The 20,827-nt window shown below is 42.5% G+C and overlaps 1 long non-coding RNA gene across 1 annotated transcript in view; it reads right to left on the reverse strand.

Annotated features, from left to right (window-relative positions):
* Positions 1 to 20,525, reverse strand: part of LOC141982288 (uncharacterized) — a 100,708-nt gene extending 80,183 nt beyond the window's left edge. Inside the window, exon 1 of the long non-coding RNA XR_012638013.1 lies at positions 20,501 to 20,525. This is a non-coding gene — a long non-coding RNA (uncharacterized LOC141982288). The remainder of the gene's footprint in view (positions 1 to 20,500) is intronic.
* Between the last annotated feature and the right edge of the window lie 302 nt (positions 20,526 to 20,827).

Genomic DNA, 20,827 nt, shown 5'->3' on the forward strand with positions numbered 1-20,827 from the left:
AATAGTTTGTTAAAATCCTACTTAACTCTTAGCCTTAATGACCCTGTTATAGTGAGTTCCACTGTGAGGCTATTCATGCTTTTTTTTTAAAGTTTTTTCATTTCACCAGTTTTAAATGGGTTGCCTTTCAATTTCACTGGATGGTCCCTTGTTGTATATTAGGAAAAAAAGTAAATGCAAATGTTTGATCTACTATCTCTACAGCAATTGCTATTTCATATATTTCTATTATGCCCTTTCTTATTTCTCTCCTCTGTAAGTTGAATAGTTCCAATCTCATCACAGTGAAGTCTCTCCATGCTTCTAATCATTTTTGTTGCCCATCTCTTAGGGTAAACCACACACCTGATTGCCTCAGAAACCACTTTACGCACAGGTGACTTTCCAACAATAAACTGGTTGTCAATGGACCTGTAGCAGTCTGGGGTAGCCAGCTTCCAGAAGTTATAGCAACTCACTTTTGGAAGAGCATGGCCACCCTCATGCATGTCTTTAAGCTGGAGGGTCAGGGCAAGCTGCTTACAAAACTCCAGAAATGTAGCTTTCCTTTATGCAAAAGTTCTGGACCCATTGCTGGTCATCCCAGGTCTGCATGACAATTTGGTCCCACCTGTACGTGCTTGTGGCCCTGCTCTGGAAGCACCAGTCTACATAGGGGGCATCAATGGTTATACCAAGCATCATGAGTATCATCAGCCAGGTCAAGTCTGCTATGTTTGTGTCCTTCTCTTCCTCCTCCATTAGCTGTCAAGTGCCTTTGGTGGGTCAGAAAATGTCACTGAACTACCCACCAGCATCTATGGAAACAGGTGTACATATTTAAAAAAATTAATTGGCAGGAGGCTAGAACCATTCAAGTTTGTAAAAGTGTTTTGAGTTTTAGTTAATATAACTGTGCACTTCTGTAGCACCTTCCATTGAAAGGGACACCCAGAGCATAATCATATTTCACTCCACTGGCCGTATGTCCCCCTGGGGAGAGGGTGAGAAAACAAACCCATGACAGATGTGCAGTCATATTACTTAACGCCCTACTGGAAGGTTATCAGATACTACTGCGATGAGCTCCATATAAGAACCTATATAGAATCGAAGAGGTTTTTAATGCAGGAAATTTTTACTGAAACAAAAATATGGGTAGGATGACTCAAGAGTAGATGCAATACCTGAAAGTAATAAACTATTTCAAGCTGACACTTCATTTAAATCCTCTAGATATCAGTGGGATTCATGTTTTATACCAAGTTCATGGAAGAAAAATCAAGGCACAAAGTAGTTAAATGATTTGTCAGACTTCAGAACTGAACAGTAAGTATAAAGGAAGATAGCCTGCAGTTAAGGCATCTAATCCTCAGCTCTGACCATTAAACCACACCATTCCTGAGATCCTAGTGCTGCATGTGTTTGCTTCTGGGCAGAGACAGAGTCATTTAAAATGATATTGTTGCTTTGCACAGAAAACACTAAAATAAATACAACTGGAAAATGCTTACTTCTCATTTATCACCAACTGCTGACTATATAAAATACCTTCAAAACCCAGGGGCTCCCCAAACCTATATATTCATTATTGGCTAATAAAAACTTAATAATGGGTTTACTGAACTAAACTCATCTGCCAGGTGCCAAATCAAATCCTAGCCAATGCAGTTTACTGCAGGATAGCCAGCTCTGCTTGACTTCTTGTTTTCCTTGGAGCCAGTGGCAGTTTCCTTCATTTGTATCTGGAATAATTACATTGCACGTAAGGAGCTACAAATCGAAGAAAGCAAAATAAATTAATTGCATAAATATAAATCATGGTCTTCTTAATATTTAATTAGACATGCATCTTAGCTCATTTTAAGCTAAAGTATCAGAGGGGTAGCCATGTTAGTCTGGATCTGTAAAAGCAGCAAAGAGTCCTGTGGCACCTTATCAACAGGACTCCGCCGCTTTTAAGCTAAAGAAGATTCACTGCAATGCAGTGATCAGAGATAGCTCACTGGCAGGTAGTGAGCTGTAACAGTCAGATCTTACTAACCTGCAGCCTTACTAACACTAGCATCCCTTAATGTTAACTTTTGTTTTGGAATTATCCAAAAGCCTTTAATGCCTCTCTCAAGAGGCATATAGAAGTTAAAACCAACATTTCCAGAAGTGTCTGATTTTCATAAGTACCAAGCACCTATTGCTCCCAGTAATTTCAGCTGGAGTGTGTTTTGGACAATATGCTCAGCAAGATTTACAAGGAGTGTTTGGTTTGGATTTTATTAATTTATACATTTTACCTTCTTAATTAAAGTAAAGAAGTTCCTGAGCAAGCTAAATGAGGACAAAGAGAAATAAGAGACCATAAAAAACACATGAACACACTGGTCATGTAAAGAGTGCCAATCCCTTTCACAATGAGACTGCTAAGTGCTAGCTAAAGCCATCTGCCATTATCAGTACTATGCAAAGACTGAACTGCATGCTTAGGCCCACAGCCAGCCCAACAGAATTAGTGAGGCTTTGTGGAGAGGCAACCAAAGAATGTAACTGTGCAGTGGGGTGGAAAGGGGTCCTGGGGTCTCATGCTCTTCTCTCACACACTCAGTCTCTCCTTTCCAACCCATCATACACTCTGTCCCTCTTCTTTAATCTCTAATGCGTGCCCTCTTTCTCCATCACCCACTCACTCTCCTTTTTCCTAAGTTCCAAATATGCTCACACCTCTCATCCCAAAAAACTCCCAGTCAGTCACTCTCTCCCTATACAATGCTCATTCTCCCTCCATTTCTATTCATCATACTATCTCTCCAACCCACAGCTTCAACTGAAATTAATGGAGGGGAACTTGTTCATTCCACTATTTCAGAGCGTGTCTTACAATAGATGGAATATCTGAAAAAGGAAAAAATGCAGCTCCTGTTCTGACTTCTGTGGACCCAGTGAAAATGGCATAGGTGCTCAGGCACTGCAGTGCTGGGGGTTGTCAATAATAGGCATTTTTAATATCTGGACTGTCAGCAAATATTCTGTTAAGATACTAAAAGTTGATGATCAATATAACACATCACCCAAAAGCAAAGCCTGTTTTTCTAGATACAAGTTTCACAAAAACACAAAGAATGTTGGAAGCATTTGAACAGTTTGTAACTGAGTTATATGTACTATAAAAATTCTGGTTACACAGACAGTGATGAAATGATGCATACAGTCTTTAATACAAGTGCTCCCCAAAGAAGCAACACTTTGCTTAGGAAGAAAAAAAGCAACAGAGCATGCCAAATTCTGATGGACTGACTAGCAAAATTCCAGCTAAAAGCAAAGGCTTCTCAAATTCAGGTTCATTCAAAGACAGCGAGGATATGCAAACTCAGAAATGGGGCTGGCTGGAAAACAAGAATTCCATTTCCCTAAAAGAGTGTTGAGTCTGACATTTGTTGTTCCACATCAGAAAGAAAACTAGACCTTTCAAAATTTCTCCCAACAAACCAACCCAGAATAGCCAATAATTCAGTAGTTAGGATATTCCCCTGGGATGAGGAAGAGCCAGGTTCAAGTCCCTGCTCTTCCAAATTCAGAGGAGGGATTTGACCTGGGTCTCTTTCACCCCAGGTGAGGGCCCTACCTGTTGAGCTACTGGCTATTCAGGGACCTGGGCCAGTCTCTTTCCTCTGACCAGAAATTCCTTCCAGGACCTGAGAAGCCTTCTTGGCAAAAATGTCATTACCACAAAATACATTTCCACAAAAACTTTGTTTTAATTCATTGAAAAATTCCCCATCAGCTCTACTCACAAGTAGCCAAAAAGGACTCTGAGAGGCAGCTGAACTCTGCAAAGTGGAACAGTAGCATCAACATCCCACACCAACAGACATAGAAAGAAATGTTGTGGTTCAATGGAGAAAGACACTAAATATGAAACTGGCCAAGCCAAAGGACATCACTGCACTATATATATTAAGAAAGAGAAGAGGAATCATGCAATGGTATCCAACTCAGACCAAACAGTGACAGAACCATGCTTCTCACCCCACAGAGTATAGATGTATCCAGTGCCTAACAATCCTCAAACAAATCATACACTTGCCAGGCATTTGGTGATCACATATAGCCCAGTTGCTCATGTTCGTCACAAAAGTCAAGTTTTAATCGAAGTAAATGTTATTTCAGAGCACACCTTTTGAAACTTCAAAATCTGAGTTCCACTGCAGTACACTAACGAGCACTGATGCACCTTTTTTATGTATGGAATTGTGCTATCCATAGAACCATTTGAGAATAAATAAGCCAATATAGGCAAGCATTTTCCAAAGGAGTTGCTATTTCCCAAGGAATGTTCCTTTTACCTTGACCCAGCAGTCACCCTACATTGCTCCTACAGTGCTCTGCTAAGGGCACTACGTATATTCCATGATTGCTACAAACAGGAATGAGATCAAAGAATCGTTACTAAAGACACAAGTCAACGTATAATATACCCAAACCAGAACTCAGACCCTGATGGATCCTTGAGAAGCATAAAACATTCAGTTGACAATTTGCCACCCTTTAAAGACATTACACTTAAACTCACCAGCCTGCATACAGCACTGTGACATAACGCAGTGAGGTATTGGGTGACTAAGTTCTCAGTTGTCATAACTTTCAGCAGAGATTTTGGTCCATGCAGATTTCTTCACCTGCCTTTTGTCATCATATCAGCACAACTCAAGAGCAGTATGACATATGAAGGACTTAGTGATGTTGTGACAATTGCTCAACACACACTGGTATTTGGTTATTCTAGAAGAAGTATGATGAGCCAGTCTTCTGAGGTTATGTGGAAAAGGTACAGTATGAGCGCTAAGAAGAGCCAGATCTGTGTTCCAGAATTAAGTTTTTAGACATCAATTTATTGTGTACGGGAGAAAATCAGACTCTCCTAAAAATCATTGTGAAAAAAGAGCCACATAATTATGATCCTCAATACTATATCAGCATGGTTATCTGTGCAAGTAGCCACATCTCCATACCTGAACCAAGCTTGTTGAAGTCAGTTCAGCATTCTATTAATAAAGCAAGGCAATTAACTAATTTGAGATAAAGTAATACAATATTGCTTTCCCTGAATAAAGAGGGCTTAACCATAAATTTCATCCTTTAGGTCTCTGGGTTGGATCACTCTCCAAACAGTCAATAGGAACAAGATGGAACCCTTTTTCTTTATCACAAAGGAACAAAATGTCCAATACTTCACTCTTTGATTTCTACTAGAAAGTTGACTCTACAAGCACATGTATCCAAATGCAATTTAATGCAGTAGTGCTTCAGAAAGGCTATCCACTATATCAGCATCACACCAACAAAGGAATGTTATGTACAAGTAGAAAAGGAATTATTTACAGTTGTATTTGGCTGCAAGTACTTTCATAAATATATGCACAATCACAGTTTTATGGCTGAGCCTAAAACAACGGATTGCATGCCCTGTAAAAACCACTCTTTGCAGCACCATTCTACTGAATAGACTACAGAGAATGAGTCTCTAATTCCAGAGACATGCATCATCCAAGAAAATAATTTCTGTTACTGATGATCTGTTACTGATGGGAATCTGTCATTGCTAGCAGTGATAATGCTATTGAAGGAATGGACATGGAGGGACAAACAGTACTCCAGAATCCTCCATTAAGTGATTAAAAAGTGACAGAAATTAAGGAGGGAACTGAGAAGGGTGAACACATGGAAACTGTAAAACAAACAATACTGGATAACTGCACAGACATTAGGAAGAAATGTCCTTGACTCACCCTCTAATCATATTGAATAGCATAATCTGTCAAGGTCAGAACATCGGCTGGAGAAGCATCTAGGATACACTCACACTCTTTGACTTCACTTGTTAGAGCAGCAATCTGCTTCAATTGTAAGCTCTCTGGGCATGGACTGTGATTTTTGTTTGTCTGTAAAGCACGTAGCACACTTCTGATGCTATATTATAAAGTAGGAGCAGAGAGATGAACTAGGGTAAGAAAGGGCAGATAGAAATAGAGGAAGACTCATGTGAACCTAAAAAAAGTTGAGAATTTGTTCAGAGTATGAGCAAAGGTTCAGGCTAGTTACCTGAAGGCATCCCAACAAGCATCCCACTTTGCTTCTAAAATTTCAATATCCAGCACAGCCAGAAACACATAGTTTCATGAAGTGTGGTGGGTTGTTCAAGGCCAGCTTGGGAAGCAGAATTGGTTTTGCCCTGCTGGGTCTTATCAGCATTGTACAGCAACCTGGCCCAATGTAGCTGAAAGTGTATACAATCAAGTCTTCTAAAAGCATGGAGTGTCTTCCAACATTCTTGCATTCAAAGGTATAACAAAAGAGTGATCGATAACGTCCATTTACATACTTGAAGTTAAGAATGCCATACCAGCAGCAGTTCCCTTTGCAGTTTATGAGTACAGAACACAGCTGCCCTTTTATTGACAGATATAGTAATATTTGTGTCTTACTCTCCATACACAGGATAGAGACCAAGCTTTGCTGTAGCCCACCCTCCCATTATAGATCAGACATTACATCTTGTCACAGCTTATTCTCTACATAAAGTCCAAAGTTTACACCCTCCCTCCATTATTTCATTGAGCCAATGAACTCAGTCTCATTAGAAGCTCCACTATATCAACCAAACTCATCTTCTCCATGGCTCTGTGATCACATTTTACAGACACAGTCAAGACCTTGTCCATTGCAAAATTATTGGCCACAGATGTTAGAGCACTATCTTCTCTGATACTTGGCCCGACTGTACTGCTTCATCATGGAGGAGATACGACTATTAACAAATGCGTAGAATACACTATATTTTCATTTGTAGTGAAATATATATAACATTTCCAAAGTCATTTTGTACTTTTTCTGTACTGCTCCCTATTAAGCTCATGGTAGAAAGTGATACCAGCCAAAGGGGGCTGTGGAAACCTAATTCCATGATTTTTAAGCATCCGATGGTGGTTTCTTTTATTAACTACAAAATTTTTGGACAGTTTTCCACCTCAGGTCTAACTTAAAGATTCTGCCAAGGTACATATGACCTTTCTTTCCAAAGTCTCACGGGTACTGTCCTACCCATGCTCTGCAACCCGATGTTTACCAGTTACTGCTACAGCTGAGGGGACATTGAAACTGAAAGTGAACAGCCAGCTAGCAGGAGGGAGGGGTGGGCAGTGAAAGAAAGCGGTGGGGAGGATGGGTCAGCCTCCGCACATTTGGAGTTGTTTCGAGAGCCCATGCAAAAGATCCTTCTAACCAAGAGAGAGCAGAAAACTAACATACTTTAGGACATACTATTTAAAGGCGTACTTGTGGCACCTTAAAGACTAACAAATTTAGTTGAGCATAAGCTTTCGTGAGCTACAGCTCACTTCATCGGATGCATTCAGTGGAAAATACAGTGGGGAGATTTACGTACATAGAGAACAGGAAACAATGGGTGTTACACATACACACTGTAACCAGAGTGATCACTTAAGGTGAGCTATTACCAGCAGGAGAAAAACTTCAAAACAGACTCCAGTGAGAGACTGCTGAATTGGAATTAATTTGCAAACTGGATTCAATTAACTTAGGCTTGAATAGAGACTGGGAGTCGATGGGTCATTACACAAAGTAAAACTATTTCCCCATGTTTATTCCCCCCCCACACTGTTCCTCAGACATTCTTGTCAACTGCTGGAAATGGCCCAACTTGATTATCACTACAAATGTACCACACCCCCCGCTCTCCTGCTGGTAATAGCTCACCTTAAGTGATCACTCTGGTTACAGTGTGTATGGTAACACCCATTGTTTCCTGTTCTCTATGTATATAAATCTCCCCACTGTATTTTCCACTGCATGCATCCGATGAAGTGAGCTGTAGCTCATGAAAGCTTATGCTCAAATAAATTTGTTAGTCTCTAAGGTGCCACAAGTACTCCTTTTCTTTTTGCAAATACAGACTAACACGGCTGCTACTCTGAAAACTGTTTAAAGGGTGCTGAATCAGAACATTGGAGTTTTGAGATGACTCAATTTCAACAATTCAAGTCAATGCTGTCTCTTCAATTCAGACCTGACAGAAGTCACCTGGCATAAGTCACATTACAACTTTGAGGTAAATTACACAGCAGGCAAAAGAGGTATAATAATAATTAAATGAAGCAGAACTTGGCAAAGGGGGTGTAGCAGAAACAAACAACAGGAGAGTAATGTAAATTTGCATGTCTTCTATATCTTACACACTTTCATACACTTTTGTTAAAGTAGTTTATTCGTTATATACCCCATTCTGCCCCCAGAACATGGAAATTATGCCCATTTACATCCACTCATGCCTATTACCATCTTATACATTATCTATAAATGTAATCCTTAAAGATAAAATTTTTATTTTTATTAAACTACCAGGTGTATTTGCTCAGTCTTACTTGAGAGCACTTGTGTGCCGGTTTTTTGGCACACAAGGCCAAATTGTCTAAAAGGCCTGCTCTTGCAAATTTTGCATGTTCCTATTCATACATAGTTGCATGTTCAAGTGTTGCTATTACATGTGCAAATAGTTGCTCATGCAAAACATTGCAGGCACAAATGTTGAGGTCTGTTTGAAAATTTGGCCCTTTCTACCCTAGGATTCTGCAGAATAGTCTCTTTGACTTGGCCTTAGTAAGTTTTTTTTTTTAATCTAACATGTATAAATATGAAATTTACGGTTACTGGCTTTGTGATGTGTTTTGTGTACAATTAGTTCAGTGTTTCTACATTAAAAATACCAGAACACTGAACTTTCATGGCTGCCAAGAAATACAACACAAAATGGAGAATAAAAAGGATAAGGGTTTTCCCTCCCCACCCCCATTGCCCTAGGATAAAATTAGAATTACAATAATCATTTTCTACGTTATGAACATGTTTCAAGTGAAAGACAAGCCAGTGCATGTGGAGAACTAAAGTGGATTGAGTATATGAACTCCTGCTAAATAGGCACTGGTCCTTCCACAAAGTGAGTGATTTTGAATGATTGACCTCTCCAGGATCATGACTTCTGAGCAGCAAGGCAATGTGTATGAGTCAGCCATTTTGTCCCACAAGCTTTGCTAGCCTCTGTCTTAAGTCACCTTTTCTCCACGGAAGTGTTCTTTACACTGTGAAACTTCTGGGCAGCGTTCCACAGTAGGTCCCACACACGCTCTTCTGCTCCCATCTGCTGTCTTCCTTCCCACTAGACCTTCCCAAAAGGCTTGAAGTCTGCCTGCTCCCAATTGCAGTCCTTGCTTCCTAGCAGACTTCCGAACGCATGTGGGGTGTTGGTGTTAAATTATAGGACAGTCACTCAAATAGTCATGCCCAGAGTTATTTCTACTTAGAGTTGGGTTTCTGGAATCCTGGTGGAGAGGCCATCTTGCACCTATGCTCTTCCCAATAAAATTTCAAAGGAAAATATTAATGTCACAGAATAGTGGAATTTCGGCACAGCCCTATTAGGACAATGTGCATAGTTGCCCTACACCCTGAACTACTCCCCACAAATTCTCCCTGAGGTATCATGGCTCCACATGAACTCCAAGGTTGCAGCTTTTAGCCACTGGCCAGTCTGGTCTTTAGTAATATAAGGAAATGAGGGAAAGTCACCACTGTAGTGCATGCAGTATTATTCCAATGTGTTCTTTATCCAAGTAACATTGAAAAGCAACAATTTCATCATCTGAAATAAATTAAAATCAAAAAAATTCATTTTATTATTATCTGGGTTACAGCAATGCCTAGAGATCCTCACAGAGGCTGGGACCCCACTGTGTTAGGTATTACATAAGCACATTTCTAGAGCGCCCCTACTTCTATATAGTTTGTAAGCTAAGTAGAAAATACAAAGGGAGGGTGGAGACACAGAAGTACGAAGAGATAAAAGAGTACAAAGAGACTGCCGAAAGTCAGTCACTAGAGCTGAACATAGACCCCGGGTCCAGTGCTCTATCCACTAAGTCAGTTACTTTTACACATTTTATAGCTTAGCCTCAAAGCAAGGATGAACTAGAAAGTCACCAAGAAAAACCCTGTTTCTTTTTTCTGTTATCATTGTTTTTCTTATACTTTATGGAATTAGAAAGTTTGCCTGTCTTCAGTTGTACTGAATTTGATTAGAACTCTGGTTTGAAATTGTTTACCTGTATAACAGTCATCTTCCAATTACTCTGTTTAATCCTTACCATGTTAAGCTAACCACAGCTGTTTCTGCTGGCTGACCAGTTATTCCTTCTGAACTTGGCCCTATGGGAGGAGCTGACCCCTTTCTGGAAGGCAATCCAGAATTTTCATTTATCATCTCTCCCTCTCTCTCTCTCTCTCTCTCATTCTCCAAGAAAATGTAGCTGTTGATAAGTATCGGATAATCTGACTCTCTTTCGAACATCATATGTTCCTTCCTTCTGCTCTGGAATGATGTGTTGTGCTAAACTAAACAAACTTTATTTTAGCAAGAATAACTCAGATTCAAACAGCATAACCCAAATTATTATCTGACAAAGATAATACACAATGCAAAGATATGACTGTGCTCTTCTATAGCACCTGTCATATCATATGAGGATCTCAAAGCACTTTACAAACCTTAATTAATTAAGACTTCTGAGACAGCGAGGCGGTATTTTTCCCATTTTGAAAGATACAGAAATGGAATTTACAACATTAAGGGCAAGATGATTTTTTCCAAATAGCCTGAGGTCTAATCTGCATATGAATTTATATATTTAAATGAAAATGCAGACTCAATTTATGTATTTGTACTTGGCTCTTCCTTGATAAATGAACCGAAATTTATTGTTTGAATTCACCAGCATAAAAATCTGCAGTTAAATCATATGTATCCTCATCTGCAGTTGAAGAGATGGAGGTAATCAGCCATAGATTATATTGTGGGCTGCATTTGGCCCTTTACTGCTTGTTGATTTTTTTCAGACACCTTGAAAGTATTTAAGTCAACAGGCCCTGAAAGAATTCATCCTAGAATGCTAAGGAACTAAAATTATAGCATCTGAGTATTGTCTCTTTTTTCTCTATCTTTTTTTTCTCTTTTTCTTTTTAAATAAGATCTGTTAAGGAAAGTTCACAGATCAGCAGAAAAGATCAAACAAAGTACAGACCCTATGCTTAAGGAAAAGTAAAAAGCAGACTAAGGGTATGTCTACACTACGAAATTAGGTCGAATTTATAGAAGTCTTTTTTTAGAAATCGTTTTTATATCGTCGATTGTGTGTGTCCCCACACAAAATGCTCTAAGTGCATTAAGTGCATTAACTCGGCAGAGTGCTTCCCCAGTACCGAGGCTAGCGTCGACTTCCGGAGTGTTGCACTGTGGGTAGCTATCCCACAGTTCCCGCAGTCTCCGCTGCCCATTGGAATTCTGGGTTGAGATCCCAATGCCTGATGGGGCAAAAAACATTGTCGCGGATAGTTCTGGGTACATGTCGTCAGGCCCTTCCTCCCTCCCTCTGTGAAAGCAACGGCAGACAATCGTTTCGCACCTTTTTTCCTGAGTTACCTGTGCAGACGCCATACCACAGCAACATGGAGTCCGCACAGCTCACTGTCACCATATGTCTCCTGGGTGCTGGAAGATGCGGTACTGCATTGCTACACAGCAGCAGCAACCCATTGCCTTCTGGCAGCAGACGGTGCAATAGGCCTGAAAACCATTCTCATCATGTCCGAGGTGCTCCTGGCCGCCTCGGTAAGGTTGGTCAGGAGCACCTGGGAAGACATGGGCACAGGGACTAAATTAGGAGTGACTCAACCGGGACATTCTCTTTAGTCCTGCAGGCAGTCCTATTGTACCATCTTATGGTGAGCAGGCAGGAGATGAGTATGGCTAGCAATCCGATTGCACCATCTTCTGCCGAGCAGCCAGGAGACGTGGATGCTAGCAGTCCTACTGCACCGTCTGCTGCCAGCCAAAGATGTAAAAAGATAGATGGAGTGCATCAAAACAAGAAATTGACCAGATTTGTTTTGTATTTATTTGCTCCCCCCTCCCTCCTCCCTCTGTGAAATCAACGGCCGACAATCGTTTTGGTGAGGTCTGTCAGGGGCACCTTGAAAACTTTAATGGAGATTCAGTCGTGCCTGAAATAGCAGAGGGAGGGATAGCTTAGTGGGTTGAGCATTGGCCTGCTAAACCCAGGGTTTTGAGTTCAATCCTTGAGGGGGCCATTCTGTATGACAGTTGTTTTTGTTTCTCCTTGATGTAAAGCCACCCCCTTTGTTGATTTTAATTCCCTGTAAGCCAACCCTGTAAGCCATGTCGTCAGACGCCCCTCCCTCCATCAGAGCAACGGCAGACAATCATTCCGCGCCTTTTTTCTGTGCAGACGCCACACCACGGCAAGCATGGAGCCCGCTCAGATCACTTTGGCAATTAGGAGCACATTAAACACCACGCGCATTATCCAGCAGTATATGCAGCACCAGAACCTGGCAAAGCGAAACCAGGCAAGTAGGCAACGTCAGCGCGGTGACGAGAGTGATGAGGACATGGACACAGACTTCTCTCAAAGCATGGGCCCTGGCAATGCAGGCACCATGGTGCTAATGGGGCAGGTTCATGCAATGGAACGCCGATCCTGGGCCCAGGAAACAAGCACAAACTCGTAGGACCACATAGTGTTGCAGGACTGGGACGATTCCCAGTGGCTGCGAAACTTTCGCATGCGTAAGGGCACTTTCATGGAACTTTGTGACTTGCTTTCCCCTGCCCTGAAGCGCATGAATACCAAGATGAGAGCAGCCCTCACAGTTGAAAAGCAAGTGGCAATAGCCCTGTGGAAGCTTGCAACGCCAGACAGCTACCAGTCAGTTGGGAATCAACTTCGAGTGGGCAAATCTACTGTGGGGGCTGCTCTTGTGATGCAAGTAGCCAACACAATCAAAGATCTGCTGATATCAAGGGTAGTGACCCTGGGAAATGTGCAGGTCATAGTGGATGGCTTTGCTGCAATGGGATTCCCTAACTGTGGTGGGGCCATAGATGGAACCCATATCCCTATCTTGGCACCGGAGCACCAAGTTGGTGAGTACATAAACCGCAAGGGGTACTTTTCAATAGTGCTGCAAGCTCTGGTGGATCACAAGGGACATTTCACCAACATCAACGTGGGATGGCCGGGAAAGGTACTTGACACTCGCATCTTCAGGAACTCTGGTCTGTTTCAAAAGCTGCAGGAAGGGGCTTTATTCCCAGACCAGAAAATAACCGTTGGCGATGTTGAAATGCCTATAGTTATCCTTGGGGACCCAGCCTACCCCTTAATGCCATGGCTCATGAAGCCGTACACAGGCAGCCTGGACAGTAGTCAGGAGCTGTTCAACTACAGGCTGAGCAAGTGCAGAATGGTGGTAGAATGTGCATTTGAATGTTTAAAAGCGCCCTGGTGCAGTTTACTGACTTGCTTAGACCTCAGCGAAACCAATATTCCAACTGTTATTACTGCTTGCTGTGCACTCCACAATATCTGTGAGAGTAAGGGGGAAACATTTATGGCAGGGTGGGAGGTTGAGGCAAATCGCCTGGCTGCTGGTTACGCGCAGCCAGACACCAGGGCGGTTAGATGAGCACAGGAGAGCACGGTGCATGTCAGAGAAGCTTTGAAAACCAGTTTCATGACTGAACAGGCTACGGTGTGTAAGTTCTGTTTGTTTCTCCTTGATGAAACCCCCGCCCCTTGGTTCAGTCTACTTCCCTGTAAGCTAACCACCCTCCCCACCTCCCTTCGATCACCGCTTGCAGAGGCAATAAAGTCATTGTTGCTTCATATTCATGCATTCTTTATTAATTTATTACACAAATAGGGGGATAACTGCCAAGGTAGCCCAGGAGGGGTGGTGGAGGAGAGAAGCACCGGGAGCGGTGGTGGAGGAGGAAGGACAAGGCCACACAGCACTTTAAAAGTTTAAAACTTTGAAACTTATTGAATGCCAGCCTTCTGTTGCTTGGGCAATCCTCTGGGGTGGAGTGGCTGGGTGGCCGGAGGCCCCCTCCACCGTGTTCTTGGGCATCTGGGTGAGGAGGCTATGGAACTTGGGGGGGGAGGGCAGTTGGTTACACAGGGGCTGTAGCGGCTGCCTTTTCTGCAGCTCAACCATATGCTGGAGCATATTAGTTTGATCTTCCAGCAGCCTCAGCATTGAATCCTGCCTCCTCTCATCATGCTGCCGCCACCTTTCAACTTCAGCCCCCCACCTCTCCTCCCGGTCATTTTGTGCTTTCCTGCACTCTGACACTGTCTGCCTCCACGCATTCATCTGTGCTCTGTCAGTGTGGGAGGACAGCATGAGCTCAGAGAACATTTCATCGCGAGTGCGTTTTTTTCACCTTCTAATCTTCACTAGCCTCTGGGAAGGAGAAGATCCTGTGATCCTTGAAACACATGCAGCTGGTGGAGAAAAAAAAAAGGACAGTGGTATTTAAGAAGACACATTTTATAGAACAATGGGTACACTCTTTCACGGTAAACCTTGCTGTTAACATTACATACATAGCACATGTGCTTTCGTTCCAAGGTCGCATTTTGCCTCCCGCCACCACGTAGCTAGCCCCTCCCCTCCTCCCCATGGTTAACAGGGGGAACATTTCTGTTCAGCCACAGGCAAACAGCCCAGCAGGAATGGGCACCTCTGAATGTCCCCTTAAGAAAAGCACCCTATTTCAACCAGGTGACCGTGAATGATATCACTCTCCTGAGGATAACACAGAGAGATAAAGAACGGATGTTGTTTGAATGCCAGCAAACATACACTGCAATGCTTTGTTCTACACTGATTCCCGAGTATGTGCTACCGGCCTGGAGTGGTAAAGTGTCCTACTATAGTGGATGGAATAAGGCTTCCCTCCCCAGAAACCTTTTGCAAAGGCTTTGGGAGTACATCCAGGAGAGCCCCGAATGCCAGGGCAAATTAATTATTAAACATGCTTGCTTTTAAACCATGTATACTATTTTAAAAGGTACACTCACCAGAGGTCCCTTCTCTGCCTGGTGGGTCCGGGAGGCAGCCTTGGGTGGTTTTGGGGGGTCCTGGCTCCAGGTCCAGGATGAGAAACAGTTCCTGGCTGTCGGGAAAACCAGTTTCTCCGCTTGCTTGCTGTAAGCTATCTACAACATCATCATCATCATCCTCGTCCCCAAAACCTGCTTCCGTGTTGCCTCCATCTCCATTGAAGGAGTCAAACAACACGGCTGATGGCTGAACCCCCTAAAATGGCATGCAGCTCATCATAGAAGTGGCATGTTTGGGGCTCTGACCCGGAGCGGCCGTTTGCCTCTCTGGTTTTCTGGTAGGTTTGCCTCAGCTCCTTAAGTTTCATGCGGCACTGCTTTGGGTCCCTGTTATGGCCTCTGTCCTTCATGCCCTGGGAGATTTTGACAAATGTTTTGGCATTTCGAAAACTGGAACGGAGTTCTGATAGCACGGATTCCTCTCCCCATACAGCGATCAGATCCCATACCTCCTGTTCAGTCCATGCTGGAGCTCTTTTGCGATTCTGGGACTCCATCATGGTCACTTCTGCTGATGAGCTCTGCATGGTCACTTCTGCTGATGAGCTCTGCACTCACCTGCAGCTTGCCATGCTGGCCAAACAGGAAATTGAAATTCAAACGTTTGCGGGCTTTTTCCTGTCTACCTGGCCAGTGCATCTGAGTTGAGAGTGCTGTCCAGAGCGGTCACAATGGAGCACTCTGAGATAGCTCCCGGAGGCCAATACCATCTAATTGCATCCACGGTACCCCAAATTCGACCCGGCAAGGCTGATTTCAGCGCTAATCCCCTTGTCGGGGGTGGAGTAAGGAAATCGATTTTAAAAGCCCTTTAAGTCGAAAAAAAGGGCTTCATCGTATGGACAGGTGCAGGGTTAAATCGATTTAACCCTGCTAAATTCAACCTCAACTTCTAGTGTAGACCAAAGCTAAGGAAGTGACACACCCGTAAATGTGACTTTAACATATACTCAGATTTGCTACAACAACTAATAGAGTGGGATTTTCAAAAATGCCTGAATAAGCTGCGAGCACAAATCCTTGTGTCTTTCAGTGGGACTTGTTTTCCAAAGTTACTTTTGAAACTCCCACCCACAATCAGTATATATACTCCTAGTGAAAAATAAGGTGAAAGCAACATATGCTCAAAAGAAACAAATTATGCTAAACTCATTGTACTTTTTAGTGCATAAAGGAAATTACACTTGATCTAGTACATCTGCCTTAACTAAGGTATTTGATAGGTTCCACGTGACATTCTGATAAGGGAAAATAGAGAAATATGGTTTAGATAGCGCTATTATAAATTGGATGTTAAGTAGAATATGAGTCAATGTCATCACAAAAAATGAAGATGATATCAAGTTGTATTAGGATAGAAATATCACATTTAAGATAAACCAGGTAACTATTCCACTCTACTCAGCATTGGACTCAATAGGCCGCAACTATGTTCAGACACAGACAAAATGGAGAGCTCAGAGACTAGGCCTGATTCTCCAATCTGTTATACAAAGTTTTTCACTGATGTAAATCCATTGAAGTCCATAGATTTACATCATCTTAAAACTGATTAAAAGGCATCAAGAATCAGGCCCTGTGTCTTCATATGTGTGTGGACAACACCTAGAATATTTGCATATGCTACACACATATGGATAACCAAACAAATAATAATGCAAGTACAAATGAGAAAAGGCTTGGAAATTAATACCAAAGGGTATAATACCAAGGGGGAATATAATACCAAGGAAGGGTTAAGATAAGTAGGCATGTTCACTCTAGAGCAAGGTATTGTGAAGAGAGATGACTGGCCAAATTCTGCTGTCACCTTTGCCGTGGTAAATCTGGACTAACTCCACTGAATTTTGTGAATGTACACTGGTGTAACCAAGAGCCCAATTACTGTCTACAAATATTTAAGAGATTGTCATAAAGCAATCTATTATTCTTACTAGTCATTGATGACGTGAGTCAGGGACTTAGGTTGCAGAAAGGAATTCTTAGGCTGAATATATTCTAATGTTGTTCCTAATAAGAAAAATTAAGAATTGGAACAAGTGATCACTAGAATTCAACTTCATGGGAGATATTTAAGGATAGACTTGACATTTGTCTGTAAATAATAACCCTGTGAGAGTGGATTAAATAACCCTAACCCACTAGCAGCTTTCTCCAGTCAAGATGATTCTCTCAATCAAATAGTAAGTAAAAAGAAAAGGAGTACTTGTGGCACCTTAGAGACTAACAAATTTATTTGAGCATAAGCTTTCGTGAGCTACAGCTCACTTAAGTGTGACTGTTACAGAGCTATCCGTACCTTTCCTGGTGTGAGTGCACCCCCTCAGACATCAGGCCTCACGCCTCTCCCTATCCTGGGGTGGAATTCCACAATTCTCCCACTCTCAGAGCAGACCCTGGTTTACAGTACCCTCTCTATCAATTGTGCTTACCCAGTAAATCCAACTGGGGTCAGCAGCTGCAGTTCTTCCCTTCCAGAGGCTGAGCAGGGGTATATATAGTGATCAGACAGCCTTCTTAAAACCAAAGCATTGTTTATTCTCACAGTAGAATCAAAGCATAAGAGAAAAACAGATTTTAAAACAAGTAACCTACACACATCTATCTTACCTAAGGCTTACCATCCCCTTGTGATAACCAATGCAGGCCTAGCTTCTTCAGACGCCCCAGCAGGTGCATTTGTCACAGCCTGGTTCCTGCCTGAACATCTCCTCAATAACTCTCTCTTCTTTAAAGAGAGAGAAAACAAACCATTCTTAACCTAGTAGAGTCCATTTGTTCTTGTCAGCTCCTGCGCTTGTGCCCTTTTGAACCAAACCAGCCCAGGGATGTGAGCAGGAGGTCAAGTCAGAACCCTGAAGTGTATGCTAAGGGTTGGTTTATCTTGGCCTATTCTCCCCTTCCTGCTTGTTTTTCCTTTCAGCCCACTATTAAACTGTACCAATATATTCATAGTGCAAACATCCCAGTTACCAGGTCAACATGCAGCATTCATAAGTTATCACACAGCAGCTCCGCACACATCACAATGACCATTAGGGTGTAACTGGACAGAGGCCCTGTCTTGAGAGACAAAAAATGTGTGGTTTTTTCCATGATATTAGTTCAGTTGCATTAGCCTGCATCTTGGCAGGGCTTTACAAGCATGTTAATCTAACACCTTTAAAGTGTGGGGGAATGTGATGAAGTGGGAATGTTCTTAATGTTTTCTCTGAATACTGTGTGGGTGCCTCAGTTTCCCCTATGCAGTTCTTAAGTCATCTAGGTGGTGGGATAAGGATGTGTGATTATGGCAGAGCCCTAGGGGGCCAGCGTGATGGTGTCTGCACAAAGAATGGCCGACACCCTGTCTCCTGGCAACTGATGGCCTGGGCCCCTCCTCTGCAAAGGTGCCAACTGAAGGGGTTGGAGAACAAAGAGATCAGGTGGCCTCCTGGCCCAGGAAAGAGATAAAGGAGAGGAGGGGCTGGAGAGTTTCAGTTGGGAGCTGGCTGGGGAAATGGAGGGAGGCCAGATGGGGCGCTGGCCTCCCTGCCCCCCAAGACAGACCTGACTGAGGCGTCCTGTTCTCTGTACCTACAAGCTCTGTTTTAGACCATGTTCCTGTCGTCTACTAAACCTTCTGTTTTACTGGCTGGCTGAAAGTCACGTCTGACTGCAGAACTGGGGTGCAGGGCCCACTGGCTTCCCCAGGAGCCCCGCCTGTGCGGACTCCCTGTGGGAAGCGCACGATGTGAAAGTGGATACTGAATGCTCTGAGGTCAGCCCCAGGAAGGTCAAAGCTATGTAAGCTTCTTGCCCTGGAGACAGTCTGCTCACAAAGAGGAGGCTCCCCCAGAGTCCCTGACTGGCTTCATAGAGAGTAGTTCCAGAGCATCACCCGGTGACTCCGTGACAGGGGAGCCTAAGCGAAAACACAGTTACAAACATATTGATTCAAATTAGAAATATGGTACAGATTTTTTAACAGAGAGGGTGATTAATCATTGGAACAAGCTACTAAAGGAAATGGTGGATTCTCCACCTCTTGAACGCTTCAGATCAAGACAGGTCTGTCTTTTTGGAAGATATACTTTAGTCAAATAAATTATTGGGCTCAATACAAGGGTAACTAGGTGAAATTCTATGGCCTATGCTATGCAGGCAGTCAGACTACATGATCTGATAGTCCCTGCTGGTCTTAAAACTCTATCAGCCAATGAAAGACAGGGTCTCAGTGTCCAAACTCATGTTCTGATGGGTCATTTTGGCCTTTTAGTGATGCAACAGTTGTGCACTGGCTCCCGATGCCACACTTCACTGAACAAAAGTCCAATCTATACCCATAATATATTAGATGAGTATAATGAAAAAAGGAAATAAGGGGAAAAAATTTTACTACCTTCCTCCACATTTCTATTTCAAGTGTGGTTGCCTCCTTTATGGAATCCCTTGTTACATAATCAGATGAAGGAATTTAAAAAATAGTGCATGGTCTCTATTTTATCAACAACTCCAAATATTTTTCCTTTTAAACTGCCATAATTGTGTTTTAAATTTTTTTCCAGTGATTTGACCTTTACTTGCCCTGCAGTACTCTATTTGAACACTTTAGTGTTTATGCAGAGTCAAGCACCAGCTGTAACCATAGTTCATCTCAGAAGCAATACATCTTAGATCTGTCTACTAAAATGTAAAGACTTATTATAGCTGTATTTTGAACAATGCATTCCTACTTTATTATCTGTCAAGTTTAATAAAATAAAAGCAAAAGCAATACTGTAGATAAAAGCTCTACCCCAGAAGGACTAATTGTTTGTTTATTTTCTTTGCATTTGATAATTTGTGTAATTGCCATTGTCAAATACAATTGAGACAATGAGCACTGAGAGCCAAATGCTTATTTCCAGCTGCAATTCACTTCACAGGGGCAGTTTTTTCCAAAATTGACCCCCACATTTGTACATCATGATTGACAAATCTGGCTTTCTCCCTCAGCACGCATAAAAGGACAGAGCAGAACAAGCACAGCTGTGGTGCATAGCAGAGGCAGAGTTTATTCATACCCACTGCATGCCAGAGAAAAAGCTCCACCAGAGTTCCCAAGGCCCAAACACATAGCGAAGGTTTTGGCACTTTGAGTCCAGTGGAGAAGACCCACAAACTTTGAGAAGATTTTGTGTAAGTCACTTTGTAGGAGATAAAGAGCCTTTCTTCTCTCAGTCGCCAACTTCAGGATTTGGCCCTTTCTAGCTCACTTTCTTTACCCAGCTCTTCCCTCTCCATGTTTCAAATTCAGCACAATTTGGTGTAGTGGACAAAAGCCATACAGTTTGACAGCTGCTTGGTGATCTTTGCGATGAATTACTCTCAGACCATTTCCCCATGGAGAGATGGCCATACCGCAGAACCTTCTAGTACAGCTGGCTCCAATTTACAGAGCCAGTAAAGGGTCCAAGGATTGAATGGACGTAATGCCTGAAGTATCTTCTTACCTTTCAGAAAAGGATGAGGCATCTCGCTAAACAGGAAAGTTTGTATCACTGCTAGTCATGCCGTAGACTCTCTCTTTCTCCTGTGGACAAATCAAGAACTTCAGTCTCCAGGGCTGTCAGGCCAGAACCTTTCACAAGCACTAAGTTCACTTTAAAAATAAACAAATGACTCACTTTGCTTCTGCTTGTCCCTTCTTTAGTTCTTGCACCCCCACCAGCCCTTCCTCCATTTTCCTGTGTCTACTAACATCTCCCAACTCCTCCCTCTGAGTTGCTATCTTCTAATACTGAACAAGGAATTTCATCAGCGTAAAGGAAGCAGTATTA

This window comes from Natator depressus, chromosome 2 (assembly GCF_965152275.1).
Source record: "Natator depressus isolate rNatDep1 chromosome 2, rNatDep2.hap1, whole genome shotgun sequence".
Classification (NCBI taxonomy): domain Eukaryota; kingdom Metazoa; phylum Chordata; order Testudines; family Cheloniidae; genus Natator; species Natator depressus.